The 13,594-nt window shown below is 28.3% G+C and overlaps 1 long non-coding RNA gene across 10 annotated transcripts; it reads left to right on the forward strand.

The window, feature by feature from the left end:
- The first annotated feature begins 3,472 nt into the window (after positions 1–3,472).
- Positions 3,473–12,083, forward strand: LOC110652058 (uncharacterized). 10 transcript variants are annotated; one of them, XR_009149384.1, is made up of 6 exons: positions 6,428–6,993; positions 7,118–7,160; positions 7,294–7,402; positions 7,861–7,989; positions 10,270–11,533; positions 11,743–12,083. It is a non-coding gene; the product is annotated as an uncharacterized LOC110652058 (long non-coding RNA). The 10 variants fall into 10 exon arrangements; XR_009149390.1 differs by having other exon boundaries at positions 6,456–6,530; positions 6,698–6,772; positions 6,867–7,402; XR_009149389.1 differs by adding an exon at positions 3,473–3,925 and having other exon boundaries at positions 6,867–7,402.
- Positions 12,084–13,594: the final 1,511 nt, after the last annotated feature.

The raw sequence follows: 13,594 nt of genomic DNA on the forward strand, positions 1-13,594 counted from the left end.
CTTCTTTGGAAATTTGTTTTTTTTTTTTTTACACTGAGTAGATGAACTTCTGACCTGCAAGTAAACTCCTGCTAGCCCAGCCCATTGCAGAGTTCTGTTATTAGCTAACTTGGCTCTTGTTTCATGTTGTAGAACTGCAGAATCAATCCTATTATTGTTGAAGTTGCATCAGCTGAATTTTTCTAGCATAGATTCTCTTCACTCACAAAGTCTGTGGGTCCCACTCCCACTTGTTGGGCCCATAATGTGTGTGAGAGAGTAGTGTACAAACCTAATAAACTTTATTAGGGCTGGCAGCCAAAGTGGCTCCATGAGGAAAAAAAAAAAATAAAAAATAAAAAAAAGCTAATTAAATAAAAAAAATCTCTAATAGTCGCATTAATTTTAATTTTATACAAATGTTTTAATTTTAGACTTGGACTCGATTTATTTGTGAAAAATAAAAAAATATATATATTTTTTAGCACTTGAAATATTAAAAAAATACATTGAAAGAATTAATAAAAGATTAAGTCATTTTTAAGAAAAATGACTTTTTCTTTTTATTATTTTAACGTTATTTACATTTATTATATATATATATATATATATATATATGACTTTTTATTAATTTTTTTATATAATATAATATTACTATATTATATTAATTTTTAATAGTCAATAAATTTAATTATTATTGTTATAGATCTACAATTTTATGATGTCCTAAATAATGTTTGAATTAATATTATAATAAAATTATTAAAAATTAAAAAAAAATCTTTTTCTTTTTTTTATTCACGTAAGATTATATACAAGAGTATTAAAAATTATAAAAAAATAATTGTAAAATTAAAATTACATAATAATTTATAAAACAATTGTGAATAAGGTTATAATTTTAAATATTTTAAAAAAATTAAAATGAAATCAGTAAAACACAAATTTACTATCTCGTACTAATTGATATATATTACTGAATAAATTTTATATTATTTTAATTAATTGACTTGTAAAATTAATGATTTTTAAAGAACTTATAAAATTCAAGTATTTTTTAAAAAAAAATTTCTTATTTTCTAAAAATCCTTTTGATATAATTATCCACATATTATAAAAAATTGTAGTTCAAGCAGGGTTAATAGATTATAAATATTAAAATTAATAAAAAGTTAAAACATATAAAAGTTAATTACCTGTAAATTTAAATATTTTTTAAAAACTAATGCAATATTAATTATAATTGAAATAATTAATAATTAATATTAGTTATTATTGATATTAATTTATTTAATTTTTAATTCAACTTAAAAACTTTATAATTGAAATAATCTATATTCCTTAATAAAGTAGAATTTAAAATAAATAAGAAATCAATTTAACCTATTAAATTAAAGATTTTTAAGTAATACCTATAAAATTAAGATTATAGATCACTAAATTAAATAAGTAGAATTACTATTAAAATAACATTAAAATTTTAATTTATATTAATTATGATAATATTTAGAAATTAAATTATTTAGTGACAGATTTAGCCACAATAAAGTGTCGCTAAACACATTAGCGACGGATTTATTGTTGCTAAATGTTATTAGTAACAATTTTTATGAATTCGTGACAATTTATCTGTTGCAAATTTATATCAATAGCGATGAATTCATGCTTCTGTCACTATAGATATCTTTTTGTTAGTATTTATATAAATAAAATAAATTATATATATATATATATATATATATAATAAAATAAAATAAAATAAATTACTAAAAGCATTTATAATATCTTTTATGTATGCCTAAATAATTTATCCTTCTATATATTTATCAAAATTTTCATCCATATTTAGGAATCCTAGTCTTACATATATTCCTAATTTCACTAATATAATATATTATTTTTTATTCTTAAATATAATTTTGTTATAAAATTTATATTAAAATTCCTAAGCCATGGACTAATTATTTATTAACTTATATTATATTATCAATATAAGTTTCTAATGTCCAAATTAAATTTATCTTATTTTTACTAACAACAACGATTCAATATATAAAAATAATTAATAAAAGATAAAATTATTATATAAAAATGATAATAGAATTCTCATGTAACTATTGTTAAAAAAAAAGTTAAAGAGTATTTAAGTATGAGTAGAATTAAAAATTTTAAATTTACATAATTTTTAAAATAAATTTAAATAAAAAATTAAAATTAATTAATTTTTAATAGCCAATTAAATTTAGTCTTTTATTTTCATGATATAAAATTATTGTGGGCATCTTGAGCAAAACCAATATTCCCCTCATATATTTATATATGTATTTTAGATTACAAATTAATTGTATTTTTATTTTTTATTTATTAATTTTTTATTTTAATTAATTACTTTTTATAAAATTTTGTATTTACTTGAAGCTAAATATAAGCAAGATAAAAAAAATTTTAAATTTTTTAAATGAATTCTAAAATTAAAAATTTTAAATATTAAAATTAATTTAAATAATAAAAATATATTTATAGTTAATTGAAAAAAATATATGAACATGCAGTAATTGGGACATGCCTTACCACTTTGCATACTGGGAGTGTGGTACTGATATTTTTCTCAAATTATAATCTCTCATTAAGAGATCCGTATCTTAGCACTGCCCTATCATATTATTTAATTATAATATTTAATTACATAACATTCATATTATTTATAATTATTATTAAGTTTAATTTTAATTTTTTTAATCATATTGGATATATAGTTTTTCTCTTTTATTTAGTTTACATTTTCTTTTTTAGAAATCTATTTATTAGGAATAATTTTTGTTAAGTTTGTATTAGGATAGTAATTTATTTTTTATATTTTCATTCTCTTTTAAGAATTTTATGTATTGTGATTTATAAAATTCAATATTAATTTTTCATTAATATTACAATATTTTTCATTAATAATAATAAATAAAATTATAAATTCTTCAATATAACATGTTTTAAAGTTAAAATTAGATTATTGACAAATTTAGTAATATATAGTATCATTAATATCACATTAAGATTTGTTTTTTTATGTATAATCTATAATATATATAATGTATCTATATTTTCTTATAAAATTTTATATTTAATTAAAATTAATTATAAATAGAATTAAAAATTTTAAATTTATATAAATTTTAAAATTAAAAATATTAAAATTAATTTAAATAATAAAAATATAATTATAATTTATTTGAAGAATGAAGATATTATTCGTAAAAACAATGTCTCCCATCCCTTCCCTTCCCACATTTATATAAAGTACAGATAAATCATTTTCTGAATTTTAATAATCTATATTAAAATTTGTAAATATTTATTTATGTTTGATATAAATACATATTATTAATTTAATATTATAAAAAAATATTTTTTACATATAAATTATTTTTTTCAAAATTTTTATTATACAAATTATAATCAGCGATATCATTGATAAATTACATAAGTTGATGGGCCATGATTGAAATTTCGAGATGAAGATGGATGCAAATGATGAGCAAGGAGAGCAGATAGAGTGAAGAACACAGAGAATTTTAATTAATAAGAGTTGTTTGGGAGAATCCACAAGCCCATCGGTGCCTTAATGCTTAGTGCCTGCACTCATCGGCTCCGACTCTCCATCTCCAACAGCCAAAGCTGGTACATGGTAATGGCATATCTCCACTTTCCCTTCCTCCCCCCGGCAACAACTAACAATGAGAGAGAGAGAGAGAGAGAGAGAGAGAGAAAGAGCAAGTGAACAGGAAGCTACATCAAGGAACACGATTTCGGTGATTCTTTAAGGATAGGCAGCTCCACCAATGACCACCATTCAAAGAAATTGCTTCCAATAAGGACTACTTTATTCGAAGCTCTTCGCCAAACTGACCAAAGGATTACTGCTTTCCTTTCTGCTACGAGTCAGCTCTTAAAGGTGCCATTCGTATTACTTTTAATCTACATTTTCAGTTTCTAAATATTTTAATCTGAATTTCACCCTCCAATCGTGTTTGTCTGCCGGGAAGATGTGTTGCACTGGTGGCTTTTCAAATACCAATGCTTGCTACAAGGGAATCCTTTTCCTCTTTGAAGGAAACTTTTCCCTCGTCTATTTTTATTTTATTTTTCCTCTCCGCAATTCACAAATTTCTTGCCAATTGCAACATCAATTGTTACACTTGATTACAATTTCGTGAATTTCTTCTTATTTAATACGGAAATTGATATTTGAAGATTCTGCTGCTGTTGATTTGCAACTGAAAAGGAGGAGCAGCTGCATTGGGTTGCAAGCGGTTCGTTGTAAGCCGCCGGAGGGTCCAAGGGCGTCGTTTCTTCTTCACATTCGTCTAACCAGTGCTTTTCTTTAGTCTTCAAGAAGCAATGTGCTTCTCAGTGTGGCCCTTTAGTTCTTAATGCAATTTGAAAATTTTAATTCTGCACTGTTAAAGTGGCCTAATTCATTGAAGGAATCAAATAACTAGAAGTCTATATATTGTATGACCATACTGCTTTCATCAGTCTGGAATTATTACTTATAAATAGAGAATTAAAAAAAAAAAAAATCCTTAGATGATGTGAGCCTGTTTTGTGTCATTGCAAGTGTGCATTAATGGTGTTTGCTTAAGGAAGGTTAGTACTGAACCAGAAAAAACGTCCAAGTTTGAGGACTTGATTGTTCAACTTTTAAAGGTTTACGATCACATTGAAGAAACAATGCTAGTTTGAGGCTATATCTACACTTATTCCAAATTAATTTCATTATTTTTTTGCTTTATTTACCCTAAATCATTGCACATTCAAAAATCTAATACTGCATATTAGGCTAGCCTTTTCTCCATCAACTGATCCATCATATTCAATTCTAAATCCAATAGCTTGCTGCTGTTCCTGAAAGCCCGCAACCATATCTTCATTTTAAGCCTGTAAGACAGCCCTAATAAAGAACATTTTCAAGCCTTTCATTTACAAATGTTAATCATCTTTAGCTACCTTCACAAATGTTTAACCTCAAAATCTACCCAGGAATATCCCACCACATTATTCACAAAGAACACGTACTACTCTTTACTACATCACAAAACCTTGTAAAGGAAAAAAATTGAAATTAAGAACTTGGTGCAGTGGGTGTTTATTGTACTAGTATATCTTCTAAGTTATGATTAGTCTGCAATAGTTTAACTGCATAAATTGTGTTTCAGCATGGAGAGGGGATATCTGATAGAGTAAGGAACTTAAGCAAATGGAAAGAAGAGAATCTGAAATTGTATTAAGAACTTGAGATTACAGTAATGGAATTACACCAGCAATTCTCTCACTCTCCTCCCTTGTTCTCAATACAAATATAGCTAGAAAAAAAAAATCCAAACACTCTAGTTAGAATGCTTGGCCCAGCAACAATGCGGAAATAAAAGAGCTATGCCCTCCCAGCAGAAAGAATTCTGCCCCCAAGCTAGTATTAATCCTTCCAAAACTTTCTTGCTTCATCTAGAATACACCATATCCCTAATAATATCAAACAAAACAGTTGCCTGAAATCTAGACGCTTAGGAATGGATATATCATTGTCCATTTGTGAATCTTTTGTAGTATTTATCCTCCAAGTTAATCTGTTATTTTGTGTTTGCTTGCTCTAGGCAGTCACAGATATAGAAATATTAACTTCATTTTCTTTCGAATGAATGCATATCATATAAATTAATTATTAGTATATGGAAAATAGTGTGAAATCTCTTACTGCTTTTCTAAGCATGTTAAACATAAGCTGATACAATTCTCATGCCCTCTAGCGTATGAGGCACAATTATGTTATACAACAGAAGTGTCGAGCTATGATATATCAAGGTAAAAACTGGTGCATTTTGACTTGCAGTTTCCTTTTTTATTTACTCAAAAAGCTCAAAGAGGTACTAGGTTTCTCATTCCAGGTTGTGAACTTTATCTATGGTTAACTTAATGGCTTTTCTATTCTGATTAGATATTAAATTTCATAATTTCTCCTTGCTATCAACTTTTAATTTTTCCAATTGATTTCTCTAGAAATACTAATTCTCACTTTGTTAGGAAGGAATTACATGTGGATTTCCTCCATTAGAGGACAGAGACAAGTTACCCAAATTACTTGTAGGACTTTGACTTTTTCGGTGGTGGTGCACTAACAGAAGAGGAAACTGTATCCTTAATATGCATTAATTGATTTGGAGTAATGAACAGACAAACATACTCAATGCTTGAAATCTCTTGAAGTAGCTTTACTTGCTTCAATAGTTCATTCTCACATGGTTAGAAATAAAAGCTCTAAATGCCATGCTTACCTTCTTCTTCTTTTCTCTCTCCTATCTTCCTTCTTCTTCTTTCTTTTTCTTTTTTTTTGAAGGGAGGTTTTTTTTTTTTTTTTTTTTTTTTGGGGGGGGGGGGGGGGGGTTGCGTGTGTGTGGTGGGTTGGCAAAGGGTAATAGGAGTCTGCTTAATCACAATGCCATTGAGAAGGGCTATGGGACCGATGGAGATTTTTCTTGATTGTTTTGAGAGTCAACAGATAGGTATCTTATTTGTTTCTATTGAGAACTTTAGTTCTCACACATTCGATCTTTCATTTTGTTTGTATTTAAGTGTCAGATGAGGACTTTGAAATTTTTGTAGTTAGGATCTATTATTCAGTAAATGCAGTAAAGTTGCTTAAAAGTGCATATCCGGTTTTGCAATCTAGGATAACTGACCAGAGCTCATCTGTGGAAAAAAAAAAAGCAGCTTTTTTCTCTTAATTCTGTTATTGGTGATGCAGGTACATAAACAACCCCCATTATTATTTGAATTCTTTCGTACGTATTGTAAGGTAAAATGAAGGGATAAAAATATTGACTATTTCACTATTGCAGGACATTCAACTATCTGTCCAAGCGCCTTTACCAAAGTATCTAACTGGAGATCTACAGAGGCTTATTCTGGATGCCATATTTTCTAGTAAAACATGGAGATTAATATCTGTGAACTGATTGCTAGCTGGTAAAAAAAAAAAAAAAGAAACATAAACTTGCTAATCAGTTTTGGAAATGTTTCCTAAGATCTGCTCTTTCCCTTAGTATTATTGTGTGTTGATGCAATTTCTAATTGTAAGTCACTGTTACAGCCTGAAATGAAGAGCACATCCTTCACTTGCTGCAGAAACTGATGTATGCTTGGCTGTCATCTATTTCAAACACTTCTTGTTTAAACGCAGAATGAAGCATACACCCCAGAAATTATTAATTTTCATCACATCTAGTGTAGAGGAGGCCTGTCATTAATGCTTGACACTTTCTGCAGAAGATACTGATGATCCACATCTGTGCATGTTCTCTCTCTCTCCCCTCCCAACCTTCTGTTTCTTCAAACATAGTTCTGACAGATGTTATCACATGAAGCTATAAGGAAGGTTAGTATTTACTACTGAACCCAATAAAAAATATATGGAATTTAAGGACTTGATTGCTCAACTGTTAAAGCTTATGTAAACATTGAAAAAACAGGGCTAGTTTTGAGGGGTAAATCTGAACTTGTTCCAAATTTCCTTCTTTTTTTGTTTTATTTACCCCTAATAATTGCACATTCAAAACCCTAATGCTTACATGATTGCCTAGCCTTTTCTCCAGCAATTGATCCATCATATTTAATCCTAAATCCATTAACTTGGTGCTGTCCCTGAATACCTGCAATCCATATCTCCATTTCCTGCATGTGAGACAACCCTAATAAAGAACATTTTTAATCAATTTCATTTACAAATGCTAGCAATCTTTAAGCAAGTTGTGAATTCAAGCCAGAACTCCATAATTTTTTTTCCCTAATAAAGAAATGATTTGATGTGTATTTTGTTCTGATCTCTATATACAGATGTTTTTAGGTGACAAACATGAGTGGATGAGGCATTCAAATACTGAGGAGTCGATGTCACTTGTTTCAACTTTGAGTCCTTCTCAAAAGGCAATACTTTTGTAGTGTATCATCCTTGCACTCAGGAAGGTGAATTTCAGTATAATGAGTATCAAAAATCTTATAACATATTACAGATGAATATGATTCTTAAATGAAATTGGTCACACTGCACCACCTTGTTTCATTGACATTCGAGAGAGAATGATCAATGATCAAGTATGTACTTTTAATTACTATGTTATTTTCCGTGCCAAACACCATAAATTTTTGTTCTATTGTAGGTAGTTGATAATGTTTGATACTGCTCATATTGCATTTTTATTTTAGAAAGTACAATTGTTAGCAAATACCCTCCTTTTTAAAGCATATTTTATGTCTCTGTTTTCATTATGCATCCCTATGCAACAAACATCTGTATACTATTAATTAAGCAAATCTGGCACTTGATGTTAAATTCTTAATGTCTCATCATAAAATCATGATGCTTCTTCTTACTGAATTGTGGCTATAACCACTTAATGTTCCCCACTTACTTTGCCTTATTGATTAGTTAATGGAGACACACTTGGAAGCTTATCCTTGTATTTCTACTCACTTTTCTTGTCTCTCTTGTATATTTTCCTGTATGCCAGGTGTCCTGTTTGTATTATTTGTAATTCATATCAGCTAACAAACATGCTTTTCTTTTCCTTTTTCTTTTGTATCCTTCAGCATTCTCCACAAAAGTATTTCATCCTTTCTTTGTCCTAATTTTCAACTAGGGTATCCTATTTTTCAACTATTGTCCTTTTCTTTTCATTTGATTGATATCCTGCTTTTAAAATCATTCACTTGATTCTGGCTTTCTAGAATTGTTTAGTTGATCCCAGCTCATCTCATGACGCTGATGCTAATTATTTCTCATTTGGGGGGGTGGTGGTGGTTTTGTTTTCCTTCCTTTCCTTCCCTTTTATTTGAACAAAATAGAAGGATCCATCTGAACTTTCCCTACTTTTTTCCACTCATCTCTTCCTTTATTATTTTCTTCACTCCAACCATAGTCTGTATTGCACTTTACATAGTATAATCACGAAAAACAGCCTTCTTATTGGGAAAAAAAATAAAAAAGAGAGAGAGAGAAGCCAAAACAGCCTTTGGTGACACCTGGGGTGATCAAAACTATCTGGAACCAGGTTGTTCATAAAGTTTCTCAAATTATTTTTGCCCCATGTTATTGCTAGGCCCAGATTAAATGATTGTTCCTTTTTTTTAGGTTTGCTTTGTTCCTTTGTCTAGCATTTCAGTGCATAGAATTCTTTTACATAGTATATACTTTATTACTTCTACTGTTGTATGAACCCCTTGTTAAATTAAATTATTTGTCATCCACATACTTTCAATAAATTTATGGGTTGAGCATAGGGTATTACTATATTAGGATTGATCTTATGGCTAACTACCCAAAGGTATGTGTTTGTATCAAACTTTATAATTTAATTAAAGGCATCTAGTTCAGGAAGTGAAACAGAAGTTAGTCATGATTGATTAAGCTAATAAATCAATCTAGTATATCAAGAAATTTATTAACCTTCCAATCCTTTTAAATCACCAACTACCAAATATATAACGAAAGAAGTTGTCATGTCTCACTAAGTGCTTCAATTATGGTTCTTCAGTTTGCATTTAGTATCATTAGTTTTTGACTGATATGCATCAAAATAAGAGATCGTGAGGAACAGTAGACTTCTGGATATTCCTTTGTCTATATGCAGACATTATATAATGATTTCTGGCTTTGTGGAATGAACTGTTGCACAGATTTTGACAATTTGAACTCTTGAAATACTCCAATGGATAGTAATTGTGTCACCATGTAAGTGGCCTACACGATGAATGTTGCTACACTTGCGTAGTGTTCAAGATACTTGGCTCTTTTTTTTTCTTTGCGATTGTCTTAAGATAGGGTTGTTATAGAATGTGGGCTCTCTGTCATCAAGTCTAAACGCGACAAAATGTTGCCATCAACTTGGACTTCCAAGTTTATTGCTTCAATCAACACTTGAGCCGAAAGAAATGGTTCAGTGCATTTGTTCTTCATGCTATTGATATATTTTCCTACTTTAAATGCTTTCTTCAACTACACGTTCATTGTCATAGTGGGTTCTCATTCTCATAGTGGGAGCTACATATTATTGAAAACTACCTGTTGATGATGGCAGGTGCTTATTTTTTAAAACATCCCCCTCAAATACACTTTTTTGATGGTTAAACTTCAAAATAGTTAATGAAACCCTCATAGATTATAATTGTTTCTTTGGTTCATGGTGAGAGGTATATATTGTTTGAAAAGTACCTTATTGTGATGGAGGCATGTGCTAATTTCTGCAGATATCACCTTCAAGTGCACTTTTTGGATGGATGGTTCAAAACTCAAATAGTTGTTGAACCTGTCAGATAAGATCTGTTTTCCCTGTTTAAAGAAACATTAAGTTATATTCTTTGATCCCTGAAGCATACATCAAAATGCATATAGTTTCTATTAGAGAATGTAAAGGTGTTGTATTACATCATGGTTAGTACAAAAATTCATTTGAAGGAATGTATATATGCCAACAGTTGACATTTGCATCCTTGTCTTCTACCTAATACCCACAAGCTCAAAAAGTGTGTTGTACTCAAAAGAAGCATTTTCTATTTTATTTCTTAGTTTCCACAACTAAATTTTATTTTTCAAAGAACTATTTTTTATGCTCTGAAAAATAGTCAAGATTGTGGTGAGAGGTATTCATGATATCATAAAATAGGAAATGAAAATGATTGAAATAGAATATACATAAGGACAAGCATTAGCAATGGGATGTTTGTAATACTTAGTTTGGCAGGTAGGTGTACTCTTCTTGTGTTAAGATAAAGAAACTAAGGAAACCCTTTCATATGGTTCTGATGCTAGCTTTCAGCAGTTATACAGTTGAGAAGTTTAGTTAACTTGTGGCCCCAGAAATCCTTATTCTCAAATTAGGTGTCTAGGCATCCTATCATACCATATTAACTAGGAGAAGATCCAATCTTTTTCATCCGAACCTCAAACAGAAAAGGACTTTATCCGAGGGATCTGCAATGACTACATAAAGTATCTTTTCTATTTGCAGCTCTGGGTAGGTGGAGTCCCTTAGTGTGAGCTTTCCACCAATTAGATGTTAATCAGCAACAACATTAATTCCCTCTATCCTCTCCACCAATTAGATTAGGTTAAGCAGCCTTGATTAGAATATGATCACTAGACTCCTACTCGCGACCAGTCATAGGCAATTCAAAGAAATGGCAATACCTTCTCAATGGTCTTGTTCTGGTGATCAAATGGAAGGATATGTGGCCCACAAAAAAGAAAAAGAATAATATCTAAATAGAAATTATAACATTTTTCTATTGTTATCATTTTTCAATTAAGGGTATTATTATCATTTTTCAATTAAGGGTATGTTGAGAATACTTTTTCTTTTGGTATTGAATGGCAGTTGATCTCTGGCTAGGAGACTGATGCAACAAGAAATTCTAGAGCTTGAAGTTCTCATTAATGCCCACGTGTAGAAGAACTCGAAGATGAAAACTAACTCTTGGGAATCAAGAAAATCTGTGATGGCTACAAGAGTAGGTAAAACAGGTGATCTGTGAACAGTAAAGAAACTGGTATATCTATGAAACAGTATGTAGTGTGAACCTATATTTATTTTAATAACATTATTGGTGACGCCAGGACTGTGGACTTGGAGATGAAAACTCCAATTAATTTGTTCCTTTAGTCAGAGTTTTACAAGATTCGGCTAATTTACTAAAGAGGGAGATTGCCATTTGCTATTGTAGGGATTGCATTAAAAATTTCTTCAAGGTCAGAAGAAGAGATCAGAGAGAGTTTTGTTAAGAGTAGAAGAAAACGGCTGAGGGGTTAGCAGCGACAGCAACCAATCAGTTGGGAAATTGTGGGTGTAAGATGGGAGATGGCTTTCCCTCACTATTTTAACAAGCAATTTCTCCTACTTGGAGAATGGTAGGCCAACGGTCAAAAGAAGACGCACCATCTCTGATTTTTTTTTTTTTTTTTTTATTTATATACTTCACAGAAAAAAAAAAAATCTCTCTAAGGATGATGCTGTAATATTTGAGTTTTTTTTTTTTAATGTTTCAATGAATAGTTTTAAAATGTATTTAATTACTTTTAATTTTTAACTTAAAATATATTTTTCAAAAATAAGTAATTAATTGATCAATAAATTAACTTAAAAATAACTTTTAAATAATTTAAATATTTAATTTAAAAATACTTATAAATAATTTAATTAGTTAAAATTATAAAAATATACATAATTAAGAATTATGGCTATTAATATAATATAATTTTTTACTTAATTAAATAATAATTTTAAAATAAATAAATAATATATTTTCACATATATTTTTTTATTTATTTTAAATAAAATTTTTAAATTATAAGTTAAATTAAATATTAATTTATTTATAAATAAAATTATATATAATATTATTTTTATATATAAAAAAGTTGACATTATTTTTATTTTTTTATAAATAAAAAATAAAATCTAAACATTTAACTTTGGTATCTGAATCTTTATTATGCTAAAATTATAGGAAATGCCCACAGTTTTTTTTTTTTTTTTTTAATTCGTTAATATGGTTTGCCATTGGGGGATCTGAGAATGAGATTTTCTTTTTCTTTTTTTTTTTTTTAACGAACGGTGAGAAAATTGGTCGTACATAAATGCTGAATTTTTCATTTTTGTCGTGTTTTGAGTTGAAATTTAATTAATAAGAGCAGTTTGTATTATTTGAATTTTAACGTTAACAAACCTCTGAAATCATCTGATTTGAATATGTCAAGAAAAATTTTTTGAGATGATTTTCAATTAAAAATAATTTAAATTTAAATTTACTTGATTCGACTTTTATAAAAATATTCGAATAAATATCACATACAATTACTCAATTTATAATTATTTTTATAAAATTATTAAACTTTAAATTTTTTAATAAAACTCACTAAATTTTAATTTTATTTTAAAAAAGTCATTGTAATCAGAAATTAAATGTTTATGAGTTAACATGTTGGCCCATTAATCATTTTATAAATAAAATTATTTTATTTTATTAATTAAAAAAAATATGATGCATAAGTCGCATCTAATTATTTCTCCCATTGTCAAATCCCTTTCTTTTCTTTGTTTTTCTTCATCAGTAACTACTAATTTGGTTATTTTATTTATAAAATAGTTGATAAATCAGTAAATTAATTTAAAAATTTTTTTTATTTCATATCACAGTAATTTTATGAAATCAAATTGAAATTTTGAGTTCAATGAAAAATATTAAAATTTGGTGACTTTTATTAAAACACTTATGAAATTGAGTAACCGCGTATGATAATTACCTATAAATATTCTTTAAGTTGAGTGACTGCGTGTCATATTTAGGGGTGAACATTCAGTTCGAACTGAATCGAATCGAATTAAATTATAAAAAGCGAATTATGTATTTTAGAAATCAAACCGAACCGAAATAAGTAAAAAATCGAATCGAACCGCTCTATTTCAGTTCGATTCGATTTAAACCGATCGGTTTTTATTTTTAATTGATTTTTAATTTAATTTAAACTTGATTTTCAAATTATTTGATCTAATTTTGACTTTGATTTGAACCTAAT

The sequence above is a fragment of the Hevea brasiliensis genome, chromosome 6 (genome assembly GCF_030052815.1).
Source record: "Hevea brasiliensis isolate MT/VB/25A 57/8 chromosome 6, ASM3005281v1, whole genome shotgun sequence".
Lineage (NCBI taxonomy): Eukaryota > Viridiplantae > Streptophyta > Magnoliopsida > Malpighiales > Euphorbiaceae > Hevea > Hevea brasiliensis.